Source organism: Triturus cristatus, chromosome 9 (assembly GCF_964204655.1).
Source record: "Triturus cristatus chromosome 9, aTriCri1.1, whole genome shotgun sequence".
NCBI classification, from domain to species: domain Eukaryota; kingdom Metazoa; phylum Chordata; class Amphibia; order Caudata; family Salamandridae; genus Triturus; species Triturus cristatus.
The window spans coordinates 1,012,530,931-1,012,543,218 of NC_140592.1; positions in this window are offsets into that span (position 1 = coordinate 1,012,530,931).

Consider the following 12,288-nt stretch of genomic DNA (forward strand, 5'->3'; position numbering starts at 1 on the left):
GGTGTAAGGAATATATCTACGTATTGTGAGATGGGTTTGAGAACCAAGTCACAACCCGAGACAATAGGACGTCCCGGGGGAGATTTTTCATCTTTTTAATTGAGTCTGTGGTAAGGGAGAATAAATAGGCAAACTGACCCAACTACTGGTGGCAGTCTCTCTACTGTTCTAGGGTCAGAGTACAGGAGAGGCTGACACCCTACACTGACCCATCTTGCTCCTTGGAAGAAAGGAAGTCGAAGAGAGGCTCACTGTCATCCACTCCATCATCCGTGACCAGGAGAATGGTTAACTCAGACCTCTCGAAGTGGGGTTTGAGGTGATTGACATGCAAAACCCTAAAAGGGTTCCTGGGAGTTTTGAGGTCCACTAGGTAGATGACCTCACTCTTGCGCTCTTTCATCCAATTAGTGTTTGCAAAGCCTTGTGCTCCAAAGGCTCCACCACCCACACTTTTTGGTCAGGCTGAAATTCAAACAAAGTATCCTTCTGATCATGCCAATGTTGCATGACCTTCTGGCTGGCTTCTAGATTTAATCACAGGGGGACTCCACTTTATATGTGGAGAAGGGAACAAGAGGCATGGGGTTCTAGGAGCTAGCAGCCTCCACTACTGAATATATACCACAAAGAGCTGCTCCTAGTGTGATGACCCAAATGCGGTTACAAGAACATCGTGAGTGTGGGCATCTCACAAAAAGTGACGGACTGGTCTCACACACCACCTGGTGTCATGCTTCATCATCGGCCAGTCCTCGCCCTCTAAAACCTTCGTTTGATAGAGGGCGGTCATACACCTGACGACAGGGATGCACTTCTAAATAACTAAGTGGGGGCCCGTGATATTGTGAGTGAAATTAAAAATCATTATGGTTATCAGAAGTGCTATTTTAATGTGTTTGATAACTATATGATATTAAAAGCGTTGGACGGTGAATGGGGTGGTTAGTGTCCCCTAACCGTCTCGTGGGTGGTCAACATGTTTCTGCCTTGTCGGCCCAATTGGGTCCAAGGCATTCATCAGGACCTAAGTATACAGGGGGCACAGTTCTTACCAACTGGTGGTAAGAAACTACCACTGCGCGGGTTTGGCGAAGGCCACTCTCCACTTCCTAAATGGCTTCCAAAGGTAAGGCCTAAAAAGAATATAGGAGAAATCAGAAACACTTGTAACATTTAAGCATGGGTCAAAAAAACCTGAAAAGGAAAAGAGAACAATGCATGCATTGGTTTCTATTGCTGAGTGATCATTGCATATGTCCCCTCCCCTCCCCCCATGGGGCAAGTAATCCTTGCAATTAGGGTAAGACAAGTAGTAGCCTTCCGCTACTACCAAAACTCCTTTTCCATTTATGTGTACACAAATAGAGTGTCACAAAGTCACGTGCAATGATCACTCACCAATAGAAACCTTTTCAGGTTTTTTTGACCCATGCTTAAATGTTACATGTATTTCTGAATTCTCCTATATTCTTTTTAGGCCTTACCTTTGGAAGCCATTTAGGAAGTGGAGAGTGAGCTTCGCCAAACCCGCGCAGTGGTAGTTTCTTGCCACCAGTTGGTATGAACGGAGCCCCCTGTATACTTAGGTCCTGATGAATGCCTTGGACCCAATTGGGCCGACATGGCAGAAACATGTTGACCACCCACGAGACGGTTAGGGGACACTAACCACCCCATTCACCGTCCAACGCTTTTAATATCATATAGTTATCAGTCACATTAAAATAGCACTTCTGATAACCATAATGATTTTTAATTTCACTCACAATATCACGGGCCCCCACTTAGTTATTTAGAAGTGCATCCCTGTCGTTAGGTGTATGCCCGCCCTCTATCAAACAAAGGTTTTAGAAGGCGAGGACTGGCCGATGATGAAGCATGACACCAGGTGGTGTGTGAGACCAGTCCGTCACTTTTTGTGAGATGCCCACACTCACGATGTTCTTGTAACGGCATTTGGCTTCTAGATTTGCCTTAGCTTGTTTCCAGAAGTGCTTCATCAGGGTACCGTGTGCAAGCGTGTAGCTGACCACATTCTGGAGGGCTTTACTGGAAGCTTGCGTCCACCCCAACTTTACCCGACTAAGAAGTCCTTGTTCCGGGTGCCCATACAGAAGTTTAAAAGGACTGAAGCCAACCCCCTGCTGGGGCACCGCTCGGTACGCAAACAACAGGCATGGCAAGAGGACACCTCACTTCCTCCTCAATGGCTCTAACAGGCCAGGGATCATGCCTATGAGGGACTTGTTGAACCTCTCAACAAGCCTATTGGTTTGAGGATGATAAGTAGTGGAGAACATATAGGTTAACCCACATTCCTTCCATATGGGCTTTGTGTATGCAGACATTAAGTTGGTACTACGGTCCGACACCACCTCCTTGGGGAATCCCATATGGGTAAATATCCCCATCAGTGCTCTGTTCACTGAGGGACCATCACCGTTCTCAGAGGGATAGCTTTCGGGTACCGGGTGGCATGGTCCACCAAGACAAGGTTGAACCTGGGGCTCATGGTCGTCTTGGGGTCAACAATATTGATGCCCACCTTTTCAAAGGTCAACAGGAAAAGGTTGCAGGGGAGTCTTGCACTTCTGTCCTGACTTTATTTGGCCTGGCAGGTAGGACATGACCTGCAAAAAGCATCTGATGCCCTCCTCATCTGGGGCAAATAAATGTGGGTGACAACCCTCTCAAAGGTGTTGTCCTGCCCTAGATGATCTGCCAGAGGTACATCGTAAATCAGCTCGAGTAGGAAGGCCCAGTAACACTAGCGGACCACCAACACACGTGTTGCCCCAGGCTCTGGAACATTAGGCTTGCTACATAGCAGACCATTCTTCCAGTTATCAGAGGTCTCGCCAGCTGCCTGGGCCTCAGGCTGTGACTGTAGTCCTTCAAGAGTAGGGCACTCCATTTGCGCCTTGCAGAACTCCTTCCTGGTGGGACTCCCCTTCTGCTGCCAGTTGCCCATTTCAAGGAGGTTCCCCAGGGCAGTAACGTCCTCCCCTGTGGACCCCTGGGTGTCCCCCTTAGGTTCAGCCTCCTGCTGGACTGTGGGAGCTTCAGTAGTGGGTTTCCCTCACCCCATGCCCTTCCTCTTTTTGGTAAGGGTGGGCGGACAACTCCGTTCCGCCCATGGAATGTGCGGAGATTTGCCCTTCCGCCTTCCGCGATATAGGCGGAGAAACAAGGCAAATCTCCGCACACTTGGGCATAACAGAAGTTGGCCTCCCGCCCGCCGCCCACCTCCCGCCCACAGTATTAAATACATTAAAAAAGCAATTTTCAAATAACCTTACCTTATCGGCGGCGTCCCTGGGCTTCCATCCGTCTCCATCGCGTCTTCTTCAGGGAACTGCGCATGCGTGGGAGTCCGCGCATGCGCATTCCTCAGCAGGAATGTGCATGCGCGGGCTCCCGCGCATGCGCAGTTCCCAGAAGAAGACGCGATTTAGACGGCTGGAAGCCTGGGGACGCACCGCCGATAAGGTAAGGTTATTTGAAAATTGCTTTTTTAATGTATTTAATACTGAGGGCGGGAGGCAGGCGGGAGGCGGGCAGGAGGCAGACGGGAGGTGCGTTATGGAAGTATATGCGGAGAGTGTGGAGATTGGTTCCATCTCCGTGCCCCTCCGCGTAGGTCCCTAACGCACATTACACCCACCCTTACTTTTTGGCAGGCACCTGGCCCATTAATTTATGCTCCCGTTCCTCTTGACTACAATTTTGGGTGGCCATGGACTGTTAACTCAGTCACACCCACTCAGGCAACCCTAATATCTCCAAAGGTGACCTGAGCCATACTTACCTCCTTCCAGATGATGTGCTCCAGGTCATCGTCAAACAGACAATACACAGGTATTGACGGACTCACAGCTACCCTCAAGGAATCTGAGACCCCCTTCACTCAAAGGGAACCAGAGCCACTGGGTGGTGACTCTTATGGTTGTCCGCCACAGCAACTTGGTGGAATACATTAGGGACTACCTCCTCTGAGATCACCAGATGGCATCTGACGATTGTCATGGTGACTCCAGTGTCACTCGGAGTACCCTCTGCCCATTGATGGTGACCCACTATCTGTATTTCCTAGTGTTAATAGACATGTGAGTTCTCTGCATCATCTCTCCATTGCCAATTTACACTAGGGTAACCTCTGCACTGTTTCCCCCACAGACTGGGACAATCTCCTCCCCAGGTGCTACACTAGCCAGCACCAGTGACTGCCCACCAGTTGGGGGCTGTGCCTGTTTGGGACACTTGGTATACTCCTTGAAGTGCCCTTCCTATTGGCACTCATAGGACTTGGGGTGCCTTCTCTGAGGACTTATTGTCAGGGAATAACCTATTCTTCTTTTTCTTCTGCTCAGGTGGGGGATCGGAGTCCTTACCCATGAAAATTATTTTGGGAGCCTTTAGAGAACTCCTTAGTTTCATTTTAGTCTCCCCCTTTCTCTAGTGGGAACCCTGTCCACATTTGTGGTGATCTCCCCACTACCTTCTTGTGGACCCTGTTGCTGACCCAGCGGTTCGTCTCCCTAGCAAGCTCCCTGTGGTCAGAGAGCTTACTATCAATCAGGTGTTGGTAAAGATCTGCAAAACAAAGACTGAACATGTGCTCTTTTGTGTTTTTAAATTGACCAGCCCCTGATAATCCTTTACATCACTGCCCTTCACCCAACTATCCAGTGCCTTGCTAAAGTAATCCACACAATCCACCCAGGTCTGTTGGGCCAGTTTCTGACTGCCCCTAAACATCTGCTTATACTTCTCTGGGGTAATGTCATACTTCCTGACAAGTTCCTTCATGGGGGATACCTCATCCTGACCTCTTATCTAGGGCCAGTAGGGCATCCCGCCCCTCGCTCGGGCTGTGCTTCCACAGACCAGTCCTCCTATGCTCCTTAGGTGTTTTGTGCCTCTGTAAAGCCATCTCATAAGCCTCAAACCACTTGCCAATGTCACCCCCCACTACAAGGTCCGGCACCAGACCTTGAGGGATACGGACCCTCTTGTCTCCAGAGGGCCCTGTAGAATTGCTGCCACAATCAATGCTGGACTCTGCCTGCCTGGCCTTGAGATCCAGCTCCTTTAGACTTAGTTCATGAGCCAATAAGATTTTCTTCTCCTCTAAGGTATTCTCTGCCTCAGATTTCTTGGCCTCTAAGGCAAGTGTATTTTCCTTTGCCTCCCTGGCCAGTTTATTTTCCTCCATCCTTAACTGGACCATCTGCAGCCAGAACTCTCTCTCTTCCCTCTTTTCTGCCAACTCCTCTGGGGACAGGCTGCATGGTAGACACACTGCTTCCTGCCCTGGCAAAGTGCTCCACTTCTGGGGTCAAGCCATCTCCCTCAACTGCAGGTGGAGCCATGGGAAGATTTTCCCCAGGTCATTCCATTTTTCGTGTGGCTTCAACCAATAGCTAGTGATATTCCACCCAGGCCCTCAGCGAATTCTGAAACACCACCTGCCTGGTGGTGCTCTTAGCTGGAAGTCCCCTCTCCTTGTAGAACTCCTTGAGCTGGGCCACAGTGTAGGCATCCATGTTGACCAGCTCATACTCTATTCTTGCAGGTGTGGTCTCAAGCACAAAAGGTAGGGATTAAATCTAGAGAAACAAAAAGGCCAATGACGAAACATTTAAGATCGAATTGGTCTCAGATATGGGATAGTAGTGTATACCGAATCACTGTATGTCATTTCACAAACAAAAATCCTGATCCTTGCCACTGATCACCAATGTAAGAAATTGGGTTGTTGTTTTACTGGGGTGTGAGCTCTGGTCAAGCAACAACCTCAATCCTTGTCAGGGCGAGGCACAAGCCAAACCTAAATTAACCTGTGCTCATACCTCTTCTAGCTTGGCATAGAGCAGTCAGGCTTAACTTAGAGGCAATATGTAAAGTATGTGAGCAACGCTTCAAACAGTAATAAAGTAAAAAAAGACCACACAAAAAGGATCCCACATCAAGGTAGAAAAATCGAAGTTTTCTAAATAAATAAAACAAGACAGAAACAACAAACATTCCATCAATAGAACCAGAGATATGTAATTTAAAAGATTTTAGTGAAAATAGCTACAAAAAATGCAAAGTACCAACTATCGATATCTGCCAAAGTGCGGCATCAAGGATGCAGTGCGCAGTTGGGGTGATGTCAGTTCCAAGGAGATGCAAGCCTGGAATGAAGAGTCCGGTGCCATCATGGAGGCTGGCGTTGATGAAGGATGTGAGGGCCTGTGCCAGGGATACATTGCACAGTGGTGGTTTCAATGAGGCTGCAGAGGCAATGTGAATCTTTGTGGTTGGTCCAATCCACCAGTTGCAGAGATGCTTTGGTTCTGTTCAGGGTTGCACCATGCAGCAGGGGAGATGCGCCGGTTCCGCTAGATCCACAGGCTGGCAGAGCACTCTAAGTGCACTCCCAAGAGCCACGACTTGGTGGCACCATTTGGCAAGGTAGATTCACAGATGGCAGAGTCCAGGTGTATGTGCAAGGTTGTTTGAAGCCTGCTATGTCCCTGAGGTTTCCGATCAGGAGGCCAGCCAACTCGCCCTTGGAGTCACTCTGAGTTCTGAGTTCAAGGGATTCAGGTTCAGTTGTTATCATCCAGGCAACAGGGCAGCAGGTCAGCACAGAAGGACAGCAGTCCCTCTGGGCAGCAGTCCAACAGAGTGGCAGTTCTTTCAGAAGCACAGCAGTCCTTCTTCCTGGCAGAGTATCCGCAGGTCCAGAAGTTTACTGAGGAGTTGGTGTCTTAGATCCACTATTTATACCCAGTTGTCTCATTGAAGAAGGGAGAAGCTTCTAGAGGCATGCCTTTGAAGTGCACCTATGGCTGTCTTTGTGTGAAGGCTGAACAACATCTATTCAAATGTCAGTGGGGTAGGGTCCAGTTAAAAACTCCCTTCCTGCCAGTGATGGTCCATCCAGTCACATCTAAGTTCCCCATTGTGTGTGGCTGTCTAGGATGAATATACAAAGCTCAATTGTCAATTACATCCAGTCAAGTGACCCAGAGACAGGCTGTTATCACCTAATAGCTGAGGCAAGAAAATGCCTACATTCTAAAAGTAAAACCAAAGGGGATGATAGACGGAGTGTTGAACATTGCAAGCACTCACCCCCAGTCAACTGATCTGGGTTTAATCCATCATCATTCTTTCGCTCACTCCCCCACCCCAGTTCAGACATGGCCATATGCAAATCAGCCTGACCCTGTGCCTCATGGGAACAGTCCAGCCCGAACTGCCAAGCCATGTCTTCCCTGGACTGGAAACAAGCATCCTGGGATCGGTTATTGGCTAATCCGCCATCATCAGTCAGGCTAGCTTGAATTCAGTGGCAAAGTGAGCAAGGTACCCACGTCTGGGCATACCCTGCCAACTTAGGGCGAACAAAGCAAAACCAAAGGGGATGATGGACGGAGTGTTGAACATTGCAAGCACTCACCCCCAGTCAACTGACCTGGGTTTAATCCATCATCATTCTATAGCTCACTCAGCCACCCCAGTTCAGACATGGCCATATGCAAATCAGTCTGACCCTGTGCCTCATGGGAACAGTCCAGCCGGAACTGCCAAGCTATGTCTTCCCTGGACCGGAAACAAGCATCCTGGGACCGGTTTCTGGCTAATCAGCCGTCATCAGCCAGTCTAGCTTGAATCCAGTGGCAAAGTGAGCAAGGGACCCACGTCTGGGCATACCCTGCCAACTTAGGGCGAACAAAGCAAAACCAAAGGGAATAATGGACGTAGTGTTGAACATTGCAAGCACTCACCCCCAGTCAACTGATCTGGGTTTAATCCCTCATCATTCTTTAGCTCACTCTCCCACCCCTGTTCAGACATGGCCATATGCAAATCAGTCTGACCCTGTGCCTCATGGGAACAGTCCAGTCCGAACTGCCAAGCCATGTCTTCCCTGGACTGGAAACAAGCATCCTGGGACCGATTTCTGGCTAATCAGCCAGGATACCTTGAATCTAGTGGCAAAGTGAGCAAGGGACCCACGTCTGGGCATACCCTGCCAACTTAGGGCGAACAAAGCAAAAACAAAGGGAATGATGGACGGAGTGTTGAACATTGCAAGCACTCACCCCCAGTCAACTGATCTGGGTTTAATCCATCATCATTCTTTAGCTCACTCCGCTACCCCAGCTCAGACATGGCCATATGCAAATCTGTCTGACCCTGTGCCTCATAGGAACAGTCCAGCCCGAACTGCCAAGCCATGTCTTCCCTGGTCAGGAAACAAGCATCCTGGGACCGGTTTCTGGCTAATCAGCCATCATTAGTCAGGCTAGCTTGAATCCAGTGGCAAAGTGAGCAAGGGACCCACGTCTGGGCATACCCTGACAACTTAGGGTGAACAAAGCAAAACCAAAGGGGATGATGGATGGAGTGTTGAACATTGCAAGCACTCACTCTCAGTCAACTGACCTGGGTTTAATCCATCATCATTCTTTAGCTCACTCCGCCACTCCTGTTCAGATATGGCCATATGCAAATCAGTCTGACCCTGTGCCTCATAGGAACTGTCCAGCCTGAACTGCCAAGCCATGTCTACCCTGGAGCTGAAAAAAGCATCCTGGGACCGGTTTCGGGTTCATAACTCTCATTAGCCAGGCTAGCTTGAATCCAGTGGCAAAGTGAGCAAGGGACCCATGTCCGGGCATTGTTGAAATGGCATGCGTTGAAATGGTATGCGTTGTAATGGCATGCGTTGTAGTGACATGCGTTGTAATGGCATGCATTGTAATGACATGTGTTGTAATTGCATACATTGTCATAGCAAGCGATGTAAAGGCAGTTGCTTTGTAACAGTTGCATTGTAAAGGTAAGTCGTTGTAATGACTGCGTTGTAATGGATGTTTCCCTTCCTGGCTCTCCCTCCCGTGTCAGCGGTATACTACTATTTGATAGTAATCCAGGGAAAGTAAGGGAATTTGCAGACATCCTAACGGAGCATTTTACTTTCTGACCTTCACAGTTTTCATCAGACAAGACCAAGGTTAGAGTATAGAGTGATGCAGTTCAGCCTAAGTAGTGCTCCCTCTATCTTCCAGCGGTTTATGGATAGAATTTTTTGGGATGTCTTGAACATTTTTGTTGTTGTCTGCTTGGACAATATACTGATATTTACTTTGATTAACCAAAGGAAAATAGTGAAGGAAGTACTACAACGCCTTCATCGGAATTACTTCACTTGTAAACCAGAAAAGTGTGTTTTTCAAATCCAAGAAGTGGAATATTTGGGGTTTGTTCTGACTCCACAAAGATTGCCCATGGATCAACGAAACGTCTTTGCTGTTTTAGATAGGCTTGGGCGTAGTTTGCGGAGTTTTGCTATGCCAAACCCAGTAAAGTTACAAAAAAACTCCACGAAGTTCCGCGAGTGGAGTGCAGTGCAAACTGCAGTTTGTGCTGGTATTCCTGCCGCTCGGGTAGAAAACTTACTGTTCGCGATCGCGAACTTACCGTTTGCGATCGCAAACGGGGAAAAACTCCTTTGCACATCGCGAAGCGGAGTTTTCTGCACTCTGCGAGTTCCGAGGAGGGCAGAGTGCAGAAAACTCTGCAAACTCCACGAACGGAGCGAAGTTCACCGCCCAGGCCTAGTTTTAGATTGACCTTTTCTAACTACCATAAAAGAGGTTCAAAGCTTTCTTGGCTTTGCCAATTTTTATAGTCTATTTGCAAAGAAGTTTTTCACATATCCAATGATATTTACAGAACTTTGAAAAAAGAACATCTTAAAGAGGTGTTTTTCTGGAACCCAGAAGCAGAGAGTGAGTTTCAAGCTCTAAAGTCTTCTTCACTAAGGCACTGGTTCTTCGTCATCCCCATCCCTCTTGCAAATTCTTGGTTCAAACCAATGCTTCTGTGATAGCCTTAGGAGCGGTACTACTCGAATTTCAAGAGGATAAACGAAAGGAACTTCTCTACTCTTGTTCTTTTTCAAAGGGAGCTGCTAACTATGAAAGAAGCATGTACAGAGTGGAGACATCTGTTGTTGGGAGTGAGACATGTCTTTGAGATCAGAACTGACAATAGAAACTTACAAGCTCTGAAAACCATCCAGAGTAGGAACAATCGTCAATCACGATGTGCATATTTCTTTTCCTAATACGAGTTTATAGCCAGTTATATTTATGGCCCTCAAAACATACTCTCAGATGGTTTATTTCAAAGATACCCTGATGCTTCAGATAGTGAAACAATGAACATCATTGCTCCTGATGGTATTATTTCCATTACAACTACCTTTCTATAAGAAGTCCGAACAGCACAATAGCAACTGAATTATCAAACAGGTGAGAATTTTCAAGATTTCCTACAGTTAACACTACGTAATGTGCTATATTCTTCCTGTGAAAGGCATTTTTTGCTCCAACCCCAGCCCTGCAAAAGAAAGTGCTCTTTTTGTGCCATGATTCACAGGGGTGAGCCATCAAGGAACTATGAATACCAACAAACTACTGCTACAGGACAAATTGGTAGCAGTGGTTAATGATCGCACTTCTCAAAACTATTTATGTCAAAAATATTTTGTAACAGATCATCAAAGACTATTTCTTTCGGTTGTTGCTACCATGATACCTAGCACCCTACTATGAGGGGTGCCAACACACACTGGTTACAGAAACCACCATGTAATCAATAAAGACAAAGATATCAGAGCACTCAGTAGAAGTCCAAAAAAGTCAATCCATAAAGTAGGAATTCTTGTAGATGTTACAAATCTGTAGTTTATTTCAGAAAGTAATCGGGTATCTGTGATCATATGTACATGTGTATTGAAACACAGCAGACAAGAGCCAACACGTGTTTCATCAGTAGGTGACATCTTCATGGCTAACATAGGTCAAGTAATGTTGTAAGATGTTTCGTGTGCTAAGAGATCTGGAGAGCTAAGTCTAAGAATGAAGTTGTATCCTTTCCGACCATATGAATCAAACAGTGGTTGGACCAACAATTTACTAGAATCCTGCAGAGACCATGATATGTTCCTGCCTGTAGATATGGAGTATGTCTCATGATCTAATGGCATTTCGGAAGTCTCAGACCCTTACCCTTACCTTACTACGTTAGCCTTGAAGAAGCCACCTAGTGATGAAACGTGTCAGCTGTTGTCTGCTGTTTTTCAATACGCATGTATAGATGATCACAGATACCCTATTACTTTCTGAAATAAACTACAGATTTGGAACATCTACATGAATTCCTACTTTATGGATTGACTTTTCTATGGACTCCTACTGTGTGCTCTGATACCTACAAACTACTCTCTCAATCCTTTTGGTGGCCCAGAATTAAATATGATGTGACTCACAATGTAAAATCTTGTTCCAGTTGTGCTCAGATGAAGACTTCACATAAGAAACCAGTAGGTTTGCTACAACCTTTACCCATAGCCTCCAGGCCCTGAAAACTGTTGTCACAGACTTCATAGTTGATTTACCACCATCAAGAGGGAAGACAGTGATAATGGTTATCATTGAAACAGTTTCTAAGATGACATGTTTATTGCCCTTTATCAAACTACCAGCTGCTAAAGAAAGGTCACATACATTTATCAAGCATATCTTCAGAATATGTAATATTCTCAAGACCGTCGTCTCTGATTGAGGTCCACAATTCATGTCTCGATTCTGGAAATATTTTTGTTCTGCCCTGGGCATCTTACGGGCTTTATCCTCTGGATCCTCAGAAATTTTTAGTATGGTTGAATAGAAGATCGACAAACATCCAATTCACCATGACACACAGTCAAGACGAGATAGATTTTTTTAGATCTGAGGATTAAGGTAATGGATAACCTATTATACACCACACTCTCAGGAAGCCTATGGGGCATAAAACACTATTCAGGTACTCTAGCTATCATCCCAGGAACGTGCATGACAACTTACCTTATGGTCAGTTCCTGAGGCTCCGTAGAAATTGTACTCAAAGATCAGACTATTTTAAAGAGTCTGACCTACTGATTACATGACCAAGTGATCGTGGCTACCCTAAAGACCATCTTAAAAGAGCAAGGAAAAGAGCATGGTACTGCCATAGGGAGACACTATCTGAGGTCAAAAATTATCACAATAAGATGAATGGCAGGATGGTATGTGTATCCATGTTTGGAAACAGAAGAAATAAAATCAAAAATATTATCAATCAACATTGGTCCCTAGTCTCAGATGAGATAGGCACCACAGAACCACCACTTTTTGCCTTTAAGAGGGGACGTAATGTTCGTGACTTTGTGGTTAGCTCATACCTTAGGACCAC